This window comes from Delphinus delphis, chromosome 6, assembly GCF_949987515.2.
Source record: "Delphinus delphis chromosome 6, mDelDel1.2, whole genome shotgun sequence".
Classification (NCBI taxonomy): Eukaryota; Metazoa; Chordata; class Mammalia; order Artiodactyla; family Delphinidae; genus Delphinus; species Delphinus delphis.
Genome location: NC_082688.1, coordinates 78,086,651 through 78,113,044, shown reverse-complemented (window position 1 = coordinate 78,113,044; position 26,394 = coordinate 78,086,651).

Below are 26,394 nucleotides of genomic sequence, written 5' to 3'. Positions count from 1 at the left end.
GTATCTTAACAAGTGATTCAGCAAAAGGTTGATTATTCCAAGCAATTTCAAGGCTATAACCAGCCCTAATGTCCTTAAAATGAAGTAATTGGAAATTCAGCAACATTTAATTTGGTGATAAGACAATTTAATTTAGAACTTCCTGACTTCTGTGTCTTTAAAATTTCAATAATTTCAATAGTGAATTTACAAACTTTGTTTTCTAATAGAGTATATTTTTAAAAGAATAAAAGGGAAAGGAAATATCAAGATCAATTTAACAGGAGGGAATTTTGAGCTTATGTTTCTCATTTTGCACAAGTTCTCCAAGCTGGAAATTCCCTATCTTTCTACTTACAAGATATCACAAATGCTTAATTACGATAAAATAACCCAAATACATAATTGCCCTTTAGAAATATTCCATCTCATGTAAAATATTTTCAGGTGATATATAAATAGATACATTTTAAATATAAATACTTTGATTCTGCTCAACAACTGTCCATAGATTTTTAATATTTAATAAGCATTTTATTTTAGAAAAGTTTTTATTTGCAGAAAATTTTCAAGGATGGTTCAGGCAGTTCCCATAACCTGATCCAGTCTGAGAATGCACTGATGTAAGGGAGGACAGCCTCACTAAATCTGGTATTGGTTCTTTTTAAAATAGGATTGCTGGTAGGGGAGGTAGTCACAAAGCTTGGCTTGTTAATAGCAACGGGGCTGACAGCTCCCCAAAGTAACAGAGGCCAAATGGCAGCCCTTAACTGCCAGAAGCCACAGTGACACATTTATCAGCAATGACAAGGTTGCAGGTGCTGCCATGGGCCTGCACCTGCAGAGAGTTCTGGAGATGGTTAATAGAACATGGTAGTCTTGTTTCTAGGGCAAAACATGTGAAGCAAATGAAGATGCTGCTTAACATCTGCAAGTAGTAGAAAGCATACATTTAGGAGCAAAAAGTTTAGGGCAATTGCCATAATAATGTCACAATCCCTTTTTCAATTCCTTAGCCTGAGCCAATATTCAGATATGGAATTCATTGACTGAAAAGGTAGCCAGTTCCCAAGAGGAATGGCCCCACAACACTTCAGCAAGTATATCTCGTAACGATTATTCCAGCTCTGCCCCAGAGAAATCTACAGCCGTTTATTTTGTTGAATTTATTGTTTGGACAGGGAAACACCAGGACATTTCAAGACTGTTGCACAATGGATCTGAGTTGATATTGACCATTAGAGACATGAAACATCAATCCCACACCCTGTTAGAGTAGGAGCACACAGGGGCCAAGTAATAAATGGAGTTCCAGATAAACTTCACTGGTTCAATGACCCACCCACTTGTAATTTCCTTAGGCCCCAAATGAATAATCCTCACATTGGGTCTTTGGCATGCTGTAGAAGATCTGTCATAGTGAGGAGGCCAAATGGAAACCTCTGAATCTATTCCTCTCACCTGCCAGCATAGTAAATAAAAGTAATATTGCATCTCAGAGTGGAAGAAAATGGAGATGATGGGCGTAAGTACCACCTTTAAAGATCTGAATGATGTAAGGATGATTGTCCTTATCATATTTACATTTAGTGAACAAGCCTGACTTCTGCAGAAACCAGAAGGATCCAGGAGGGCAACTATTCAGCCAAGGACAATCCACATCAGAGTTATCCTACAGAACACAGTATTGTTGCTCAAACAGATTAATAAGACCTCAGGTATATGTTAAGTGGCCATTGATATGACAAATGTATTGCTTTCTAGTTAGGAGAGAGAGTCAGAATCAGTTTCCATTGTGCTGAAAGGACAACAGTATTTATTCATGGTTTTGAACTAGGGATCGCCTTCCCTCTGCCTTAACATAGTCACAAAAGATCTAGACCACCTAAATATCCTGAGAAACATCGTAATATCACATTAATGTAATACAGCAATAACATCATGCTTATTGACTGGAATTAAGCAGGAGTGCCTTAGTATTCTAGATGCCATAATGCCAGATAGTGGGTAATAAACCCTGCAGTTTCAGGGACTTGCCCCCTAAGATTTTAAATGTTGGATGGCACTTGATACATATATTTTTTACAGTAAACACTTAGAATAAAAATATCCATGTTCGGGCTTCCCTAGTGGTGCAGTGGTTGAGAGTCCGCCTGCCGATGCAGGCTGCATGGGTTCGTTCCCCGGTCTGGGAGGATCCCGCATGCCGCGGAGTGGCTGGGCCTGTGAGCCGTGGCCGCTGAGCCTGCGCGTCCAGAGCCTGTGCTCTGCAGTGGGAGAGGCCACAGTGGTGAGAGGCCCGCGTACCGCAAAAAAAAAAAAAAAAAAAAATCCATGTTCTTACACTTATAACAAAGGCAGAGTGAATCATAATCTTATCTAACAAATAATATATGTGTGATCCACTAACTCATTTACTTGCTCATTCAGCTTTCCCAATTTGGATATGCAAATAAATAGATACAACAATAAAAGTATATCAAATGTCCTTGATTTGATTAGGGATATTATTTTTTGATATTAGGTTAAGTTTTAATTAAAAATTAAATTTACCTAATCGGAATTTTTTTACCCTGATTGTCATAGAAATTCATTGTGCAATTTGTTAGAATCTCATTCTGTTTAGATCAGCAAGGACATAGATATCATTTATCGCTTTTAAAATTAATTTAACCAATGGAACTGTTATTTCCAAGTGAAATATTTTCCAGGCATTACAGAAGCTAGATCAAAGCAGATTTGCTCTTATTAAAGCAAGGGTAGAAATTAATTTTTCTCTGGGGACTTGGGAATTTCTGGGCAATCCTAAGGCTCCTGAGACATTGATCAATTTCAGTGAGCCCATTTTTAAAAAAAACAATTTTTAATTTAATTTTATGTTTTTTATACAGCAGGTTCTTATTAGTCATCAATTTTATACACATCAGTGTATACATGTCAATCCCAATCGCCCAATTCAGCACACCACCATCCCCATCACCCCGCCGCTTTCCCTCTTTGGTGTCCATACGTTTGTTCTCTACATCTGTTTATCAATTTCTGCCCTGCAAACCGTCCCTTTTTTGTCTCTTTTTTATTGCAATGATTCTAAGGTAATTAATTAAGTTTACCTTCTAAAATTTCTATACCCGTTTCTTCAACTTTCATTTAAGATTTTACGGCCTCCAATGAGAGTTATAATCTTTATTGCATTTCCACTTCTGTGCATTCTGTTCTCCTGTTTAATGAATTTTATTTTATTTATTTATTATTTATACAGCAGACTATCAGTTATCTATTGTATACATATTAATGTATATATGTCAATCCCAATCTCCCAATTCATCCCACCACCACCACCACCCCACTTTCCCCCTTAGTGTCCATACGTATGTTCTGTACATCTGTGTCTCTATTTCTGCCTTGCAAACAGGTTCACCTGTACCATTTTTCTAGATTCCACATATATGTGTTAACATATGATATTTGTTTTTCTCTTTCTGACTTACTTCACTCGGCATGACCGTCTCTAGATCCATTCACGTCTCTACAAATGACCCAACTTCATTCTTTTTATGGCTGAGTAATATTCCACTGTATATATGTACCACATCTTCTTTATTCAGTCATCTGTCGATGGGCATTTAGGTTGCTTCCATGACCTGGCTATTGTAAATAGTGCTTCAATGAACATTGGGGTGCATGTGTCTTTTTGAATTATGGTTTTCTCTGGGTATATGCCCAGTAGTGGGATTGCTGGATCATATGGTAATTCTATTTTTAGTTTTTTAAGGAACCTCCATACTGTTCTCCATAGTGGCTGTATCAATTTACATTCCCAAAACAGTGCAAGAGGGTTCCCTTTTCTCCACACCCTCTCCAGCATTTGTTGTTTGTAGATTTTCTGATGATGCCCATTCTAACTGGTGTGAGTTGATACCTCACTGTAGTTTTGATTTGCATTTCTCTAATAATTAGTGATGTTGCACAGCTTTTCATGTGCTTCTTGGCCATCTCTATGTCTTCTTGGGAGAAATGTCTATTTAGGTCTTCTGCCCATCTTTGGATTTTTTTTTTTTTTTTAATATTGAGGTGCATGAGCTGTTTATATATTTTGGAGATTAATCCTTTGTCCATTGATTCATTTGCAAATATGTTCTCCTATTCTGAGGGTTGTCTTTTCGTCTTGTTTAGGGTTTCCTTTGCTGTGCAAAAGCTTTTAAGTTTCATTAGGTCCCGTTTGTTTACTTCTGTTTTTATTTCCATTACTCTAGGAGGTGGATCAAAGAAGATCTTGCTGTGATTTATGTCGAAGAGTGTTCTTCCTATATTTTCCTCTAAGAGTTTTATAGTGTTTGGTCTTACATTTAGTTCTCTAATCCATTTTGAGTTTATTTTTGTGTATGGTGTTAGGAAGTGTTCTAATTTCATTCTTTTACATGTAGCTGTACAGTTTTCCCAGCATCACTTTTTTTTTTTTTTAACATCTTTATTGGAGTATAATTGCTTTACAATGGTATGTTAGTTTCAGCTTCACAACAAAATGAATCAGTTATATATATACATATATTCCCATATCTCTTCCCGCTTGCGTCTCCCTCCCTCCCACCCTCCCTATCCCACCCCTCCAGGCGGTCACAAAGCACGGAGCTGATCTCCCTGTGCTATGCGGCTGCTTCCCACTAGCTATCTACCTTACGTTTGGTAGTGTATATATGCCCCAGCATCACTTATTGAAGAGACTGTCTTTTCTCCATTGTATATCCTTGCCTCCTTTGTAATAAATTAGTTGACCATAGGTGCGTGGGTTTATCTCTGGGCTTTCTATCTTGTTCCATTGATCTATGTTTCTGTTTTTGTGCCAGTACCATATTGTCTTGATTACTGTAGCTTGGTAGTATAGTCTGAAGTCAGGGAGTCTGATTCCTCCAGCTCCGTTATTTTCCTTCAAGACTGCTTTGGCTATTCAGGGTCTTTTGTGTCTCCATACAAATTTTAAGATTTTTTGTTCTAGTTCTGTAAAAACTGCCATTGGTAAATTGATAAGGATTGCATTCAATATGTAGATTGCTTTGGGTAGTATAGTCATTTTCACAATATTGATTCTTCCAATCCAAGAACATGGTATATCTCTCCATCTGTTGGTATCATCTTTAATTTCTTTCCTCAGTGTCTTATAGTTTTCTGCATACAGGTCTTTTGTCTCCCTAGGTAAGTTTATTCCTAGGTATTTTATTCTTTTTGTTTCAATGGTAAATGGGAGTATTCCTTAATTTCTCTTGCAGATTTTTCATCATTAGTGTATAGGGATGCAAGAGATTTCTATACATTAATTTTGTATCCTGCAACTTTAACAAATTCATTGATCAGCTCTAGTAGTATTCTGGTGGCATTTCTAGGATTCTCTATGTATAGTATCATGTCATCTGCAAACAGTGAGCGTTTTACTTCTTCTTTTCCAATCTGTATTCCTTTTATTTCTTTTTCTTCTCTGATGGCCATGGCTAAGACTTCCAAAACTATGTTGCATAATAGTGGTGGGAGTGGACATCCTTTTCTTGTTCCTGATCTTAAAGGAAATGCTTTCAGTTTTTCACCATTGAGAATGATGTTTCCTGTGGGTTTGTCATATATGGCCATTATTATGTTGAGGAATATTCCCTCTATGCCCACTTTCTGGAGATTTTTTATCATAAATAGGTGTTGAGTTTTGTCAAAAACTTTTTCTGCATCTATTGAGATGATCATATGGTTTTTATTCTTCAATTTGTAAATATGGTGTATCACATTGATTGATTTGCATATATTAAAGAATCCTTGCATCCCTGGGATAAATCCTACTTGATCATGGTGTATGATCCTTTTAATATGTTGTTGGATTCTGTTTGCTGGTGTTGAGGTTTTGTTGAGGATTGTTACATCTATATTCATCAATGTTATTGGTCTGTAATTTTTTTTTTGTCATATCTTTTTCTGATTTTGGTATCAGGGTGATGGTGGCCTCAGAGAATGAGTTTGGGAATGTTCCTTCTTCCATAATATTTTGAAGAGTATGAGAAGGATGGGTGTTAGCTCTTCTCTAAATGTTTGATAGAATTTACCTGTGAAGCCGTCTGGTCCTGGACTTTTGTTCGTTGGAAGATTTTTAATCACAGTTTCAATTTCATTATTTGTGATTGGTCTGTTCATATTTTCTATTTCTTCCTGGTTCCATCTTGGAAGATTATACCTTCCTAAGAATTTGTCCATTTCTTCCAGGTTGTCCATTTTATTGGCATAGAGTTGCTTGTAGTAGTCTCTTAGGATGCTTTTTATATCTGCAGTGTCTGTTGTAACTTCTTTTTCATTTCTAATTTTATTGATTTGAGTCATCTCCCTCTTTTTCTTGATGAGTCTTGTTAATGGTTTATCAATTTTGTTTATCTTCTCAAAGAACCAGCTTTTAGTTTTATTGATCTTGCTATTGCTTTCTTTGTTTCTATTTCACTTATTTCTGCTCTGATCTTTATGATTTCTTTCCTTCTGCTAACTTTGGGTTTTGTTTGTTCTTCTTTCTCTAGTTCCTTTAGGTGTAACGTTAGATTGTTTATTTGAGATTTTTCTAGTTTCTTGAGGTAGGCTTGTATAGCTGTAAACTTCACTCTTAAAACTGCTTTTACTGCATCCCATAGGTTTTGGATCATCATGTTTTCATTGCCATTTGTCTCTAGGTATTTTTTGATTTCCTCTTTGATTTGTTCAGTGATCTCTTGGTTATTTAGTAATGTAGTGTTTAGCTTCCATGTGTTTGTGTTTTTTACTTTTTTTCCCCTGTAATTAATTTCTAATCTCACAGAGTTGTGGTCAGAAAAGGTACTTGATATGATTTCAATTTTCTTAAATTTACTGAGGCTTGATTTGTGACCCAAGATGTGATCTATCCTGGAGAATGTTCTGTGAGCACTTGAGAAGAAAGTGTATGCTGCTGTTTTTGGATGGATTGTCCTATAAATATGAATTAAATCTATCAGGTCTATTGTGTCATTTAAAGCTTCTGTTTCCTTACTTATTTTCATTTTGGATGATATGTCCATTGATGTAAGTGAGGTGTTAAAGTCCCCCACTATTATTGTGTTACTGTCAGTTTCCTCTTTTAGAGCTGTTATCAGTTGCCTTATGTATTGAGGTGGTTCTATGTTGTGTGCATGTATATTTATAATTGTTATATCTTCTTCTTGGATTGATCCCTTGATCATTATGTAGTGTCCTTCCTTGTCTGTTGTAACGTTCTTTATTTTAAATTCTATTTTACCTGATATGAGTATTGCTAGTCCAGCCTTCTTTTGATTTCCATTTGCATGGAATATCTTTTTCCATCCCCTCACTTTCAGTCTCTATGTGTCCCTAGGTCTGAAGTGGGTTTCGTGTAGACAGCATATACAGATCTTGTTTTTGTATCCATTCAGCGAGCCTGTGTCTTTTGGTTGGAGCATTTAATCCATTCACATTTAAGGTAATTATTGATATGTATGTTCCTATGACCATTTTCTTAATTGTTTTGTGTTTGTTTTTGTAGGACCTTTTCTTCTCTTGTGCTTCCCACTTAGAGAAGTTCCTTTAGCATTCGTTGTAGAGCTGGTTTGTTGGTGCTGAATTCTCTTAGCTTTTGCTTGTCTGTAAAGCTTTTGATTTCTCCATCGAATCTGAATGAGATCCTTGCTGAGTAGAGTAATCTTGGTTGTAAGTTCTTCCCTTTCATCACTTTAAGTATATCATGCCACTCCCTTCTGGCTTGTAAAGTTTCTGCTGAGAAATCAGCTGTTAACCTTATGGGAGTTCCCTTGTATGTTATTTGTCATGTTTCCCTTGCTGCTTTCAGGAATTTTTCTTTGTCTTTAATTTTTGCCAATTTGATTACTGTGTGTCTCAGCATGGTTCTCCTTGGGTTTATCCTGTATGGGACTCTCTGCACTTCCTGGACTTGGGTGGCTATTTCCTTTCCCATGTTGAGGAAGTTTTTGATTATAATCCCTTCAAATATTTTCTCTGGTCCTTTCTCTCTCTCTTCTCCTTCTGGGACCCCTATTATGCTAATGTTATTGCGTTTAATGTTGTCCCAGAGGTCTCTTAGGCTGTCTTCATTTCTTTTCATTCTTTTTTCTTTATTCTGTTCTGCAGCAGTGAATTCCACCATTTTGTCTTCAAGGTCACTTATCCATTCTTCTGCCTCAGTTATTCTGCTATTGATTCCTTATAGTGTAGTTTTCATTTCAGTTATTGTATTGTTAATCTCTCTTTGTTTGTTCCTTAATTCTTCTGGGTCTTTGTTAAACATTTCTTGCATCTTTTCAATCTTTGCCTCCATCCTTTTCCTGAGGTCCTGGATCATGTTCACTATCATTATTCTGAATTCTTTTTCTGGAAGATTGCCTATCTCCACTTCATTTAGTTGTTTTTCTGGAGTTTTATCTTGTTCCTCTCATCTGGTATGTAGCCCTCTGCCTTTTCATCTTGTCTATCTTTCTGTGAGTGTGGTTTTTGTTCCACAGGCTATAGGATTGTAGTTCTTCTTGCTTCTGCTGTCTGCCCTCTCCATCTCATTTTTTTTAAATGAAGAAACCATCTTCCTGAGAGCAACATAATGGATACTGACTGGCAGGACTAGGTATGGAGGCCAGATTCTTACTTTTTAATTCTAATATTTGCATTATATCAGACGTGACAGGCAGTAATGATTTCAATATGGTAAAAGTTTGAGGGAAAATTTTTCCAATATGTATCTCAAAATAATTAATTTTAAAATGTATTTATGGCTATAAGTATCATTTCACACTCATGGTTTTGCTCCATATAAACATTTCCCAATATAGTAATCAGCCCCATGCAAATTATTTTCAGTATTATTTATTCCACTAAACTATAATTAATCCTTTACTTTTCTGTCATTATCTGCAGTAGAAACATAAAAAACATGAAAACTATTACTTCATGTTTTAAGTAACATAGAAATTAGAACTTAGAGCACAAAAATAAATTTGTTTAATCAATTAATTAATCTTATAGTTTCTGCCATTTCTTTTTAACTTGTATATATTGAAGGGATATTGACAAGGAAAGTAATCATTATTTCTTAGTTTTTTGTTCAATTGAATATTTGAAAATTTTAATAGAAATAATTTTTATTTTATAGAGTATCAATTTATATGGCAGTTAATCTGTCCTACTATTCCATCCATCCTGTGAGTCAAACTCCATTTTCAGACATAGTTTAAAAATACTACAGTGACTTGTATGCAAAATGCACTTCCTGTACAGATCCTGAGCAATGACAAGGGAAAGCTATTTTACATTCATACTGGTTTCTGGAAGAATAACGCAAAAGCAGTGTATAAAAATGTAGCTAATAAGCAGCTTTATCCTAAATTTGAAAGCCAACAAAGAAAAGATGAAATCCTGTTACTGGTTGTACATTAAGATTTAGGCATGTGTTTTGTATTTGTGTATGTATAAATATTAGTTAATGCACATGAATAAGACTAGATTAAATTAATGTGCTGGAGAATATTCAAAGATAGGAGGGATACCTAAGAAGGTGAATTATCAGTGGTCCAAAAATTAATGTCATTAAATTTTGAAAAATTCCAGATTGGTCACCAAAGGAAGACATGGCTAATATTGTCCTAATCATACCAGGGATCAGAGTATCCTCTTCTACAAGAAAGTTACTTTTCTTGTTCTTCCACAACTTTCTTTGTTCATGATAATAGAATGTGTGAATTACCTTTGCAAATATATAAGTGCATTTAAAATTAAGAGTCCTTTACTTAGTAGTTCTTGCCAATAAATCTGTTCTATTTTTTCTCATAGCTATGCATTTAGTGCTTTTTGGAAAGAAACACTTTTGCTGAAAATTCAAATGCATGCAAATTGTAGCATGGATAAAGAATAATTTTGTATAGAATTATGACCTAATCTGTTTCTTGGATTTGGAAGAATGGAGTCTCATGGTGCTTAAAGAGAATATTATTTTGAGCTAAGCAGCACTTTTATTTTTTTTTTCAGAATAGCTAGCATTCTAGCAATAAATTTCAATATACATAGCAAAACCATCCTTCTCCTACCTTTCCCCCACCATCAACAACAAAAATCAGCTATGGAAATTTAAACATGTTTTCAAATATTAGTATTTAAAGCATAAACATCCATCCCTGGGATACCACCTCAGCCATCTTACCCTATTGCCTTCCACCTCACTTTCAATTCTACTTTAGCTATCAGGAAGTTGTACCTTGGCATCCCTTTGTAAAATCAAAGAAAGATTGGTCCAAATGCCATCTAATTCCACAGCCTGTAAATGTGTAACCCTCTCTGTGCATTTTTGGGATTTCTGGTGTTCATTTTTCTATGGGGATGATGCCTGCATCCTTGTATCCTGAGGTCTTCTTTATTTTCAGAATTCACCACACGGTGCAGTCAGTCCCTTTAGAGATGTTTGTGTGAAAACCACTGTGTGAGTTTTAGTCTAATTTATTTGTAATTTGGGGGATTAAGTAGAGGTACTGATAACTGTTCAGCCTTCTTTGGATTTCACTTTGCTCCTTATGCCTTCTTTTCATTTACCTCCTTTCACTTTCCAGGTGTTTGGAATTTTCCCCCATTTTATGTATTTTATGTAAGAACTCTTTCCATTCCCTTGAAGCTTTGATATCAAGGGACACCAGGAATTTCACTGGGATTGGATTTTTGTTGGGAAATCCACTACTTTCAGGTTTGTGTGTATAAACCCAATGAGGTGCTCAGCAAAACAGAGCTCTTCATGACATCAGTATCTTTCCTCCTATTAATTGAGTGGGAGATGGAAAAGCAAACCAAGAAAACAATGACAAAATTTTTTCTATCACAGGGGTGCAGACTGTAATCTTGAGATGTTTCTCTAATACTTTACATCAGCACTCCCCAACCTTTTTGACATCAGGGACCGGTTTCATGGAAGACAATTTTTCCATGGATGGTGGGGGGGGAGACTGAGTGATGGTAGAGGCGGTAATGTGAGCGATGGGGGGGCGGGAGGATGGTTCAGGCAGTAATGCGAGCATTGGAGAGCAATGGGGAGCGAGCGGCAGGTGAAGCTTTGTGTACTCACCCACTGCTCACCTCCTGCTTTGCGGGCTGGTTCTTAACAGGCTGCTGAAGATGGGGGGTTGGAGACCCTTGCTCTACATTCTGAGAACTACAGTTCTACTTCAGCAGCTTAGAAATTCTTGAGAATTCTCTTCTTTCTTTAGAGTTTAATACTGTATACTGTATACTGTATACTGTGTCATATTTCATTAAGCCTTATTATTTGTGCGACTACTGCTGTGTCCTCACATCACCCAATTCTATTTGTAAACGACAAGGATTTTGTTTTTTAAACTCCCTTCCTCTGACAACCTGATCTTCTTAGAACTTTAATAAACCCCTCTCTGTAAATATTAAATTCCCAATTTTTGTAAGTTGTCCATACCTCTTTATAGAATTCTGGGCAATTACTTTGAATGGCTTAATAAATATTCATTTAGTTACTTACATATCATATTTGAACTGTGTAGACATCACATTCATCAGTCTGTACTCAAAAATTCTCTTATAATCCTGACTTTCTTTTATAGTTCTAAATATTTTACCCTTGAAACTTCAGAATACCCATCAACACCCATGCTTTCTCTGCTGGTATTATACCCAAAATGTCCTTCTTCTCCTTTGTGGTCTAAATGACAATGTCAGATATATACAATATCTTTATTCATTCCACACATACATTTATGTTTCCCTTGACTATATTGTCAGCAGGGCACATGCTACTCATCTTCAGGATTTTCTCCTTGAGTATACAATGCTGTTTAAATTCTTAGAGGAGGGTTCTGAGATGTCATTGAGCATTCATTTTTCTATTAATTAGAGATATAGTAGATGCTTGAACTATATTGCCTTATTTAAATTTCCCAGAAATATTAAAAGATATATAGTATTATTTCTTTATCTGTAGTGCCAGAATTAAGGTATAAGGGAGGTGTATTCATTTGTTAGTTGTGCCATAACAAAGTACCACAGACTGGGGGACTTAAGAGAATTTATTTTCCTCACAGTTCAAGAGGCTAGAAGTCTGAGATCAAAGTGTAAACAGGGTTGCTTTCTTGAGTACTCAGTCTTTTGGTTTATAGGTGACCACCACCTTTGTGTCTTCACATGGTCTTTCCCTGTGTGCATATCCATGTCCTAATCGCTTCTTATAAGGACTCCACTCACGTTGGATCAGGATCCACCCTAAGGACCTCATTTTACCTTTTTAAAGACTTTATTTCCAAATATAGTCACATTCTGAGCTGGTGGAGGTTAGGATTTCAGCATGTAAATTGCCCGGGGAGGTTGAGGAGGACGATTCAGCCCATAACAAGAGATCAAATTTCTTCAACAAACTGTCAAAGACAGAAAATGGTAGAGCCAGACTGAGTCACAATTCTTTGCAACAGTCCCTCTTGATAATCACTAAAGTACAGGTTAGGGTGTTTTCTCTTCATTAAGAGAAAAGTAAACTATCAATTATTTCCTAGCCCATACGTACTGGGGATATTTCTGCCAATTATTTAATGACAGTTTCTGCCTTAACATATGCAGTTTATACTTTTACACATCAAAAAAGGCTAAAACAAAAGCACTGTATTTTGTTTGTTTGTTTTTAATATGCATTCCAAAATAGGACCATTCTTAAGATGACTTGCTCCATTGAATTCTGGCTCTGAAGTAGTAATTCATGTAATTACGTAGATCTCAATCAGTTTGTCATTCAACTGAAGCAATTTTTATTTTTACTATGACATGTCCATTTGTTTTTTACTAAATTTCAAAACTTCATATTTAGATTGTAAACTGCAGCAGGCTTTGTATACATTATAACCACTTATTTGCACTTTTTTTTTTTTTCCATATTTGTTGTTATATTGGGTGGGTTTCGGCCCAGTTTTCTAGTTTACCATCATCTGACAACCACTGCATATTTCAGGAATTTATATATGGGCACTTTCAAGAACCTCAGAGGGTCTGAGATTTTACTTTACTTACAAGATAACATGTTACCTTGACAGTTTCATAAGATACTGACAAGAGACGTGAATTCCTGGGTCAGAGACAAAGATTTTTATTTCTCACTGCACAGCAAGCAGCATGAGCCTCATGTTCATGGTGGCTCTTCATGTCTCCTCAGTCCCATAGTGGAGACTCGGATGAAAGTATGTAGGTACTGTGCACACAATAGATTTGTGTCACAGCTAAAGAACCTAATGCAGCTGACAGACATTTGATAATAGGCTTTGATAACACTGCCTGATCTTTACCCTGGAGGGAAATATGAGCCCTTTGGTCTGGAAAGTAACACTATTTCTATCATCCAGGTTTTCACTATTCAAAAGTTCTTGAAAAGACAATGTGAAATGGAAGTTGTCAGTGCCTCTGCTTGTAAGATATGCATAAATGCAAGAAAACAATAGAGAATTGTGTCCCAATATGGAGAAGCTTAAATTAATAAAAGGTATCATGTAACTGCTCATCAACAGTCATGCATCATCTAGTATTTGCCCACTCTGATTAAATTTGGTTCAAAAAAGTAAATAGCTTATTCTTCATTTAATGCTTCTTTTGGCCAGGTTTGAATGATTTGAAAACCAAGCCATTTCTGAAGTATTCAACCAAAAAAAAAGTAATATATTACAACTTCAGTAATTGCTATAAAGAGGTTATTTTATTCATGCCCACCCCTGTATAAAAGGCAAACAGGAGTTTCTCTGTATTTCAAAATTCATGTGTGTAGTTAATGCATCGTTTAGTTCGGCTCTTCATCTGAAAGGTAATATTTGGGTAAGGTCATATGTGAATCATTTTTGCTCTAATAGTCTTCTTCTTACCTTTAGTTAGAGCACAAAATCAAATCTCTATTTATTGAGGAAGTGCATTCCTTATTTTGTCTATTTAACAATAAGCTGTAATTTTTAATTAATTAGATATTTGGGAAAGAAAACTATTATTTTCCCTGTTTCTCTGTACCCATATTCTAATTTCGTATTGATTTCATAATGGGGTGTATGTATGCCATGCAATTAGATGCTTTCAACAGAATTGTTTTCTACTTAAAGCTTGTGAGGTCAGCAATGTAACTGCTTTAATCTGGTTGACCAAATGAGCCAACTAATTGGACAATGATGAATGATGCAATATCTCATTATTGGATGAAATTACTTGAGGCTGAAAAAGTTGTAGCTTTTTGTTTTTTATCTATTTGTTTTGGGAGCACCTATAAAGCTCTTTTATATTGATGGGAGAAATTTGTTAGTATTCACTGCTGGTCTGTAGTAACATTTGTGATTTTTTTAAGTTCTGAAAAAAATTTCTAACTGTAATTAATAGTTCTCATTTCTTTATGAGCCTCCAATTCAACTAGAAACTAACATGTGTTGACTGAACCATATGTCAGTATGTTGCATGGACAACTGTATGTTTTTTTAAATGTGAAAGTGGTTCATTCTGGATGCTACTTTGTTCTGAAGGTAACTCAACAATATTTCCTCTGGTCCTTGTTTTTTGTACAGCAATTTACAGATTGTGGAAAAATTTTATCACAAACATGTCCCCTTAAATGTATTACACATTAATATAGGTTATTTGGCTTTCATAAATTTAAATATTATGCAGAAGAAAAGAAATACTTTTAAATTCCCCAATTTCTTTGAAGTTTCAATTATCTTTTAAATTATTGGGACTCAATCTGACACTAAACTTTGATCTAAAATTTGCTGGGTTACTCAGAAGCAGAAATGTTACAATGTTTATGTGTTTTACCACATTGTTTTTTTTTTTTTCTGTACGCGGGCCTTTCACTGTTGTGGCCTCTCCCGTTGTGGAGCACAGGCTCCGGACGTGCAGGCTCAGTGGCCATGGCTCACTGGCCCAGCCGCTCCGCGCGGCATGTGAGATCTTCCCGGACCGGGGCATGAACCCGTGTCCCCTGAATCGGCAGGCGGACTCTCAACCACTGTGCCACCAGGGAAGCCCTACCACATAGATTTTTATCACTTTAATATGATAATGGGTCATTCTCCACTCAACCACTGCCAAAGCATGACATTTTTACAATCTCCATTACCCCTGCAGTACACTTAAATTTGATTTATAGTTAATGTTTTATGGCATGTTTGTCCTTAGGAGGCACTGAGCAATGAGATAGAGAATAGTAATGTGATTAGCTTTCAGAATAAGTAAATATCTTGGTTGTCATAGTCTGGCTATGCAATGGTGACAGCAACAACCAAAATATCAAGTTGCAAAGCAAGAGAAAAACCATCATTTTGCTTATTCAGAAATGTTAAAAAATAGAGGTTAACACACAGAAACAGCTGGGAAAAAATGACTGAGTTATAAACAGCATTTTTTGAATTCTAATACCCTTTTCTTTCATTGTCTCCCTGCTTTGTATTAATTTCCCTGTCTAATTACTTATTGGATTTTTATACTTACATTGAAAGTTGGCTGACTTAAAGGAGATCTATGTATTATTGGCTTACACTTGAATGAAATGGCCATGGCTTGGACTTTCTGTTTTTCCCACTGAACAGTATATGAGCTCCATGTTTCCTGTAGTGAATTGTTAAGGGTTGTTTTTCATTCAGTCAACTTGACTAACAATCATTTGTTTCAATTTAACTGATGCATATGCTTAGGTATCTAATAGTTACTTGTGAACAATATTTAGAACTACTAGGAGAATAGAGTCTTTGCTTTCGGAGTGTGCATTATGTTACAGGGAGTAACACATCTGGTCAAGGGTGAATGACAAACAAAAGTGAAAACATAAAGTGGGTTACAGTAAAATAAGGAACAATTTATCATTGGTTTCCATTTTAGCACTGATTTCAACATCTGCTGTTATTTTGATTTCATATTCTATGATGAAAAGACATACCGTATACCTGAATATCTGTTTGCTAATTTTTTGTGAAGAGTCCCTGCTCCTTGAAAAATGTGATGTGGATTTAACAAGATCATAAATATAGATATAGGCATATGTAGGTATACATCTGTATTTCTATACATACACACACTCCCACAGGTCTGTGGCAACATGCTGATATTTAGGTAGGTAGGTAGATAGATAAATAGATAGATAGATATAGATCTATATCTATAGCTATCAAAATATATCTATATATAAGTATAGAGAAACAGAGAAAGAGAGAGCCAGATAGATAGATAGAAAAGGAGAGAGAGAGAGATAGACCTAGATATACAGAGATATGTAGACATAGATCTATGTGGATATAAATATATGCTTTAATTTTATTATATTGTATCTATGTGATTATATAATTAGTTTTCCAAATAAGACTAACTCCATAAATATAAAAACATGTCTAATTTTTTCTTCAGCCTTGAATGACAACTGGTATAGAACTGTAGGCCTATAATTATTTCTCCCTTCAGGCTTTAGAGGAGATAATTCCAATTTCTAGGCACATGGAGTTTTGGTGCAGAAGTCTACTGTGTTTGAAATGAGAGGGATTCTTATTCTTTTTGTCAGTTCAATCTGCCATATGAGTGGAATTGCTTATCAGTTCTTTAGTTTTCTATGCACCTGATATACTTAATATTTTTTTTTGATCAAATGATTAACTCAGTCACTTGAGCAGTTTGGATGATTAGGTTGAACACTGGCAGATGACAGTCATGGTACAGAAACATCTAATGTGAGATGTGACAAAAAATAACAAATAAATACAACTAGTCAACATGAAAGTTGAATGTCTAAATAGCATGGCATCTAATAGAATAACATCTATTAACCATCTAAATAGCAATAGAAGAATAATATACAAAATCAAAACCAGAACCTGACAACTTTTATCCCTCGCAGTCACCTGCATGCATGTGAGACTTGTAAGAGGAAATAAGGCAGTAGCTATAAGAAAAGCTGGCCTTTAAAGAATCAAGGTCTTCAATGCCCCCCCCCAAAACATGAAATCTACCCAATTATGGCACCTAAAGTTACTGAAACAAACTAAAATTAGAGTTCCAGTAAACTTTGGATGTAGGGAACTCAGAAGGGATTAAAAGGAGATGTTTTATCTATAAAGTCACACATTCTTGATATGTTAACCAAATACCCTAGGTCCAGTGGTCAGCTTAATGCAATGAACCATAACATTAATTGGTGGAAGGTATCCAAACATTGTCTATGGCAACATCAAGGGAACATAATAAAGTTAGTAATAGCTGTTACCTCCAGTAATGTTTTCTACTCAATTCCCTAACATTTACCATTACACTGTAAAATCTTGTATCAATATATAGGCTCTCTGAGGGAAAACACTATGTCCAGTAGTCGTTGTATACTCAGTGTTTAGTATGAAGTACATAATTAATCTCTGTTTAAATTAACTGAACCCAGGTTTCTTATCTTCCATCCCCAGAACCTCAGTTGTTCTCTTGCAAGGAGGGAAAGCTGAATACCCAAGTAATACTAAGAATTTAGAGGAGTAGTAGAAAAATGTATCAATAATTATTAAGAACAAATGTTAGCTGTACATTGTAAGTGCTAGATTATTTTTATTAAATAAATAAAAATAAAATAAACATGAGATTTAGAGTCTGCAGACATGGAAATAATTCTTGTCAAATCATTTTAAATTTCTGTGAGTTTTCTCATTATAAAAATAGAGTAATAATAATGTTTCCCCTGTGTAAATCTTAAAGTTATTACGAGAAATCACTTTGTAAATTATAATATTCTTGTTAAGTGTTAAGTTGGATCTGTCTTACAGTTTGCCTGACAATGTTATTTACTCCAGAACCATTTGCATTTCAAAAATAGGATATCTGTCATGGGCACTGCTTAACTCAAAGCCACAAATCACTAGACAGTGAAGGACATACATCTTTTTATGTATTTCCATATGGCCAATATTATGGCCATAAAATGACATAATTAGTCATATTGTCACACTCTTGCTTGAAACCTGCTTAAAAATGATTCTACTTCCCCTAGGTGTAAGTCCTCTTAGAACTTTAAGGTGCTCTAAGGCAGTGGGTCTCAAGCATTTGGTTTACTAAATCACCAAGAGGGCGTGTTAAACCTCAGATTGCTGTCCTCTCCACCCTGCAGTTTTTGATTCCATAGCTCTGAATAGGATCCAAATACTCCCATTTCCAACAGTTCCCAGGTGGATGCTGATGCTCCTGGTCAGGGAATTACACTTTGGGAATCACTGCTTTCAGGTCAGTATGATCACTTTGAGAAACTAATAAGAGACAGTATTAATTGTCTGACAGTATTTTAAGAATTTTAAGAATTCTTAATTATTATTTTAAGAATTTTAATTATTAAATTAAATTATTAATTAAATTTAATTAGATCAGTGAACCTTCATAACAACTTTATGAAATAGGTATGTGATTTTCCTACATTTAAATAACTTACCTAACTTTAGCTCGCTAATAAATGCCAATGCTAAGAATGGAACCCAGCCAATCTGGCTTCAGAATCTTTTCAGAGCACAGGACTCCATGTGCTTTATCATGACTTTGAGCTGCTTTTCGTGCATCAGAAGAATTTATCTGAGTAAACCCCTCACTGAAGGTTACTCCCATGTGCTATTTCTCTTCCCTCTGATATCTCTAGCTCAACTTTGCACCTGGTTTCAAATTACCCCTGGAATGAATCACTTCAAAGTTTTTATTGACCCTTCACTGCCTGCCTAGGGCAATGGAGTTTAAGTCACATACTAAATCTGACTGTGATCAGAAAATTATTAATTCCCAAGCATGCTTCCAGCCTTCATTTCTGTCACATTCTATTTCAGTGGTTCCAAGTAATATTTCTGACCTCATTTTCTGTCATTCAACTTGATGTCCTTATGCTTGTAATTTCAGGACTTTTTCTTCAAGATACCATGCTGGTTGAGGTACCTCTGCTTCCACTTTATCTAAGTGATGAACTGCCACTTTTCTCTATAGCTTTAAACCCTATGTCATCTCATCTCTAAAGCTTAAGCCTTCTCTCTCAGGTAGTTATTTGTTACTGCTTCTCAATTCACACTGCAGATTCTAGAAGTCAAAGGCTAATATCAGAGCAGTGTGGCAGAGAAGCATCAGAGAAAAGAGATTTGGTATCAAACTGCAAGAGTATAAAACAGACGTGATAGTGGGTCTCTAGGTCCCCTTGCCTTGAATCCTTGCTACTTTTTCCTTTTTTAAAAAATTTATCTTCCCCACCTCCTTTATTTTTGAAATCCCCCCTCACTGCTTCTGAACTTTGGTGAACCATAAGGCTTGTCAGAAATAAATAGATAGATAGATAAACATTTTTTTAAAAGCTCTTGAAAGGATTATTCTGTCAATTAGCAGGATGGGACTGTGTCAGAGATACCAAGTAAGAGGCATGAAAAACTGGAAAAATACACAAATCTGCAAACATTTCAACCACAAGGTTCCTAGCAGTTAAAGATGAAAACTGCTACCTGAGCTATATCACCACAATAAGTACCCCTCTCTTCTCCTCATCCTGTAAAAATCCAACCCTGCTTCTACTCAGAGAGCATTATTTTCTGAATACATGCATGAGTTATGGATCATTCATCTCTGCCACTGATGTAAATAGTCCCGGTACATATACATATAATCATTTAATAAAAGGAAATGTTGAAACTACTAGTTATTATAAATGTATATTCCTGAAATAAACTTATGTAACATTTCTTGGGAAGAATTGAAAATGTCTTATTTAGTTTTCATCTCTTCCTTTCTATCTCTTTTAGTAGCAAAGGAAGCTTTCCAATAAGCAACACCAATCCTTCCTGTCCTGCCCAAACATGCATGGATTCTTCTCCATTGCCACCGATTAGAAATTAATCACATGCTGAATCCTAAACCCATCACTGCATAGGCAAACCCAGGGCCATGCAAAGGAGGACAGGATTGTCCAAACACAACTGGGAAGGAGGTAAATTTAAAAAGCAGGAGGAAGGATCATACTTGAGCCCATAACACTCGTTCGCACTTCCCACTTTCTCCTGGACAGTCTCATCTCTCCCTGTGTCTTCAATGACTGTGTATATGTACGCATTTGGTTGATTTCAAAATCTACTTGTCTCATAATCACAACCCTCCTGGATTACAGATTTCAACTCCTGATTTGAACACCTTCATTGTTTTCCTGGAAACTGATTTTTTATTTTATTCATCTTCTTTTTTATATTCTTTTATTGTCATGATTTTCCGTTGTAAACCATAATGATTCAGCATTTGTATACATTGTGAAATGATCACAGTAAATCTAGTTACCATCCAACACATGCTTAATTGACAGTACAAACAAAGGCATTGAATTAACAAATATCAAACTTAGCATGTCCAAAACAGAACTTATATTTATCTTTCAAATGTCATATCATCTACATATTCTACATCATCTGTATATCTAGATTCTGTGCCCTTCACAGATCTCTACTATCTTATTTCAGCCCTTTATCATTTCTTTTTTTATATATAAATTTATTTATTTTCTTTATTTATCTTTGGCTGATTGGGTCTTCGTTGCTGCGCATGGGCTTTCTCTAGTTGTGGCAAGTGGGGGCTTCTCTTGTTGTGGATCACGGGCTCTAGGTTCGCGGGCTTCAGTAGTTGTGGCACATGGGCTTGGTAGTTGTGGCTCGCGGGCTCTGGAGTGTAGGCTCAGTAGTGGCGCATGGGCTTAGTTGCTCCGCGGCATGTGAGGTCTTCTTGGACCAGGGATCGAACCTGTGTCCCTTGCATTGGCAGGCAGATTCTTAACCACTGCACCACCAGGGAAGTCCCTAAGCCCTTTATTTTTTCTGACACGGTATTTTACAGTAATTCTCCAATCAGTTTCTCTGCTTACATTTAAGTATAATTTTAATTTTGCCCTACTTCTCATTTACTATAGTTTCATGGTAACTCCCCCTCCCTCTATCCCTTTTAGACATAGTCTGTGTTCTGGTCATATTTATCTATTTAGGATTCTCTGAGTGTCTTGTGCCCTTTGACGAATTATGCCCATTAAGCAGTGTTCCCACTGCTTGGCCTACTTTACATTCACATTCTGCTGGCAAGATTTCTAATTACCCTTCAGGAGTCAGCATTAACATTACCTTTCTCTGAAATGTTTCTTAGTACCCTTGGCAATAATAGTGTTTCCTTCCTCTGTATTCTCAGAGTAGTCTGTACATATATCTACCATGGAAACTATCAAAACACATCATAGTGGCTTGCTTATGCACCCTCTCCCAGTTTGACAGCTCTGCTGTTCTCTGAGGTTCTGGCATGTGTGGACTATATATTGTTCAACTTTTTCTCCCCAGGGATAAGCAGAGAGCTTCAGACAGAGTAAGCTCTAAATTAATGACTGAAATGTACATGAACACATGCCTGCTTTCCTCTCCCTAATATATTCCAGTGTAGACAAACAGTGAAGCTCTTGAAAATCTTCACAATTTTTTTTTTAAATAAGAAGGCTTTCCTATGCTATGTTATGGTCAAATATTCCTTCTCTGAAGCAATAGCCCACTTTACATACATAATAAATGATCATCTTTCAGACAGAATTCTATCAATATCAACTTTATCTACATTGATTTTTAAGTTTTTCAGACTTTTATTTTAATCTATTTTCTAGAATAACATCCCAGATATATTTTATAACCTTTTGTTATATTAACAATTTCCATATCAAGTCATGTTATTAAAATTACATTGTAAGAAATAAAATTTCACTGGAGAAAAAATAATTCCTTAGAGTTTGATGTATAAAACTATAGAACTATTTGCAAAGTTAGAGTCCATCCCACTGCCAGGCAAAAAATAGTTCAGAGGGCACACAGGTGGCAACTGTTATCCTACCACAGATATAACTGTGGATCTACTTAGACAAGACACACTCTCCTGGGCACTAATGCCTGATTGTGCTTGAAACATCCACTGTGGGGATTCTCTGATGATCCAGTGGTTAAAACTGGGCACTTTCATTGCCATGGCCCGTGTTCAATCCCTGGTCGGGGAACTAAGATCCCGCAAGCCATCCAGCTGACGCCAAAAAAAGAGAGGGAAACATCCAGCTATGGACTGTTGTTGCTGCTCCTGAATGGGCTGTTTTGACAGGCAGCACCACCTCCTATGGTTGTTGACCCTGCAGCTAGATAGCATTACATCCCCAGGTATCACTAACCTCATCCAGGAAGGTTCACCACTCCAGAGGTCAAAGAGAAGACTTCTAACTGCTTTGCAGAGCACTGGTGCATCATACTAGGGACCATGTCTTCTTAGGCACCATCACAATGGCTAGCTGCCCTTGCTCTTTCTTTCTTCAATGCACCAAGACTCTTTCTGAAGACCAAGAGGTCTACCAAGAATCAGTACACCTGGTTCTAACTGCATGGTCCTGGGTATCTCAGTTTTTGGTGGGCACAGACATCAGTACTGTTGTTTGCTGCCAGCTTTCACTAGACATTCCACTGCTGTGCAGGACCTTCCTAGGTGCTAAGGAGATAATGTTCTCTGGAGTCATTGCTGTCCTGAAGTGGAGCTCTGCAGGGAAGCACTAAAAACCTAGCAACATTGGTCCAAACAGAGTTTTTATTTATTTATTCATATTTACTTCTATTTTTGGCTGTGTTGGGTCTTTGTTGCTGCATACGGGCTTTCTCTAGTTGCAGCGAGCGGGGGCTACTGTTCGTTGCAGTGCATGGGCTTCTCATTTTGGTGGCTTCTCTTCTTGTGGAGCACGGGCTCTAGGCGAGAGGGCTTCATTAGTTGCGGCACACCGGCTCAGTAGTTATAGCTCATGGGCTCTAGAGCACAGGCCCAGTAGTTGTGGTGCGCGGGGTTAGTTGCTCCACAGCATGTGGGATCTTCCCAGACCAGGGCTCGAACCAGTGTCTCCTGCATTGGCAGGCAGATTCTTAACCACTGCGCCACCAGGGAACCCTGCAATCAGAGTTTTATAGCATCGCTTATGCCCCATCGTCACACAGTTCTATGAACAACTCAGTATCTTCTCCTGCTTTCCCCTCATTGCTTCTTCCTCCTGTAACCTGTACTCAGACACGAGTTCTTACAGGACTGAGTCAAGAAACACGTTTAATTCTTTAAAATCCCTGCCATGTTAAGACACACTCCATCTTCTATTGATCAGGACAGCATTTCCTAAATGTTGTCCTGTGACATACTATCCATCAGATCAGTTAGCTGGGATATGGCATACTATAGCCTAATCATGGGCATTCTTTATACAAACACACACACGTGTGCTTATAAAAACCTTTGTGAAATGCTGTGAGAGGAAAGCAGAATGTCTTTGTTTCATCCATTACATTGCATAGTTATTTTATCCCAGAATGTTCTGTGTGTGTGTGTGTGTGTGCCTAAGCATATTGATAGAGTCAATGTCTGTGGAAACACGGCACTAGGGCTTTTCTATGGAGCCTCATTGTCTTCTGGACAATTTTCTCTACTAACACTAATCTCCCATAGGAATATAAGCAATCTCTTCTGGAGAAAGACTTCTGAGAATTCCAACCCACAAAGCCATTCACCAGTTATTGCCCAGACATGGTTAAAACTTAAGAATTTAAACAAACTGAGATTTTCTGTATGAAATTTTATACATATATACTCTCTCTCTATGCATACACACACATATATATGTATGCATATGTATATATGTATGTGTGTACATATGTGTCTATATGTATTCATATGTATTTATTGCTATGCACATATTTATTTATATACACTAACACATATATACCCACACATTCAATGTATGTAAAAACACCCAAATAATGTCTGCTCTTTGGGGAACTACACAAAACAATAAAATTGATTTTTCTCTCTGCAGTTCACTATTGTTTTGATCCTAGATGAAGGATGGGGCAAAAAAAACAAACAAACATGATTCTAATAGGATTCTTTTCCTCTTAAACTCACAGGGTTGACAGATTGCAACGTCAATCCATTTAATATCTCAGCCTTTGGTGTGTTCTTTCTTTTTCTCTGCCAACTGGGTATTGCATCTTTGGTTAGGTTTTACTTCCCATCATCGAGGAAGAAGAATGGTCCCTTTGATTCCATGCCAGCCTGGAAGGCCTGGAGTGCAGCCTTTCTACAGATGTCCATTTATAAGATGCATCTGTCCCCACATCTTTCTCTGCCAGCTGGCCTTGAGTAAGCTAGCTGGCAGTGTGCACAATCTCAGGCTGCTGGCCAGCAGGCTACAGCCTTAGTGCCCTGGCTTCTAAGCCTTATGGCTCATATCCCTGAGGATATGAGGGGACTAGAGGAACTTGGGAACGTTTTAGAAATATTGGCTCCAGAGAAGTCACCTCACGTTACAGGAATATCAAGAAATATTGCCAGTTTGACCTGAATGTTGGCATAGGCACTGGGAACTATTTTTAAAAAGCAATCCAGACCAATTGTTATAAGGTAGTTGTGCATGTATCACAGCTTAGCGCAGACGGAATCCTGCCATGACTTTGAAGAAAACGTCAAATGCATGTGATATGGAAAGGAGGCAGAGACATAACAAGGTTCCAGTGTCAGGCAGACATAGACAGGTGGTGTTTCTCCGGAGAGATTTCAGGATAAGCCACAGAATTGTTGGCTCAGCCTTCTTAAGTGTGAGCCCTGACTCATCTTCTGTTTTGCTGAAGAGCCAGAAACTACTGAACTGGAATAAAGTCCAAGGTTACCTTGACCATCCCATTGGCAGAGGCAGTCTATAAACTACATCAGGCAGGTGGACATTTATGTTACTACCTAGGCTTCCAAGTGGAATATGATCCTCTCCATTTACCCTCTTATTTGCCAATGTTACCTAAAGATGGTGTTCAAGAAACCTGTCTCTGTATTTCCTTGTCATATGCAGGTGATGATTCAATGAAGTCTAGTTGAATTTTATTCCCTCACTTGGTTGGGATATGTAAAGGACTACCTACTGCATGCCAGCTGGTGGCAGGAGAAGCTGAATGTAGAAGTTAAATACCAAATTTCAAGATCTAAGCCCTGTTCACACTCTAAATTTTCTGACCCATTCTCAAACATCACAGTAGTCTAATCTTAGTTTAGGATTAGCAAGTGTGCTTTTTCATTTGCAGCATTAATAAGCATGATATGCAAATAGCAAACATTTTAAGCCAAACCATAGCTTGGGCACAGCAATATCTCTTTTTGACCCAGACACAGATGTCCTCTAATCCTCTGTCTTCTATCATTTGATGCACAGACTTCCCTAGGGCCACAAGGTGGCTTTCTGTTTTTTGGGTTTTTTTGTTTTTTCCTCCCAGTTAGCAGGGATGCTTAATTTATATTGCTGTGAATTTAGTTGCAGTTTAGTTTTCACTTGTCACCGAGATGAGGAAAGACAGTTGCACCTACTATCATTAGGCATTGACAATAACTAATCATGTCTTTGGACAAGCTCCAGAGATAGTCCTGGGGACAGTGGAAGGCTGAGATTGAAGAAAATTGCATCTGAAAGAATTCTGAATATTGCCTTAAACTTTGAAGCAAAAGTTTGCTGCATTTCTTTAAGTGGCAGGCACTTGGACTCATTCTTCCACCTTTCTGGGTTTCTATGAGGATGACATGTGGAAAGTCTTTATAGAGCATTTTTGTACAGCAAACTCTGTTACATAAAACTGAGAGGTATCTTTTATTTTACATAAGAGGCCCCCATGAGGAAACGACCTTATCATATAGTTACTGTTTTAGTATAATATAAGTGGGATCCCCAGCATCATCAGATACCAAGAAGACGAAAGGAACATTGCAAAAACTCTGAAAATTAAATGGGTCATTGGAACCACAGCACACAAAAGTAGGCCAAGACCTGTCTGCTAAATTTAAACGGGGTGACTTCCTCTTAAAATAAAAGATTTAAACAGGAGCCAGAGTCTCCTCTAACATAAGAGAAAAAAATGTCCAGTATACATAAAAAATCATCCATTATGCCAAGAACCAAGAAAATCACAGCTTGCATATAAGACAGTCATGCAAACACTAAGATGAATCATATGATGGAATTATCTGACAGAATTTTAAAGAAGACCTCATAGAAATTTTTCAGCAATGAATTACAAATTGTCTTGAAACACATGAGAAAAATAGACCATCTGAGCAAACAAATATAAAAGAAGCAAATGGTAGATAAATTAGGAGTTTGGGATTAACATATACACATTACTCTATGTAAAACAGATAAACAACAAGGACAGGGAACCATACTAAATATCTTGTAATAACCTGTAATAGAAAAGAATCTGAAAAAGAATATATATATATATATAGAGAGAGAGAGAGAGAGAGAGAGAGAGAGAGATAACTGAATATATATATATAGAGAGAGAACTGAATCACTTT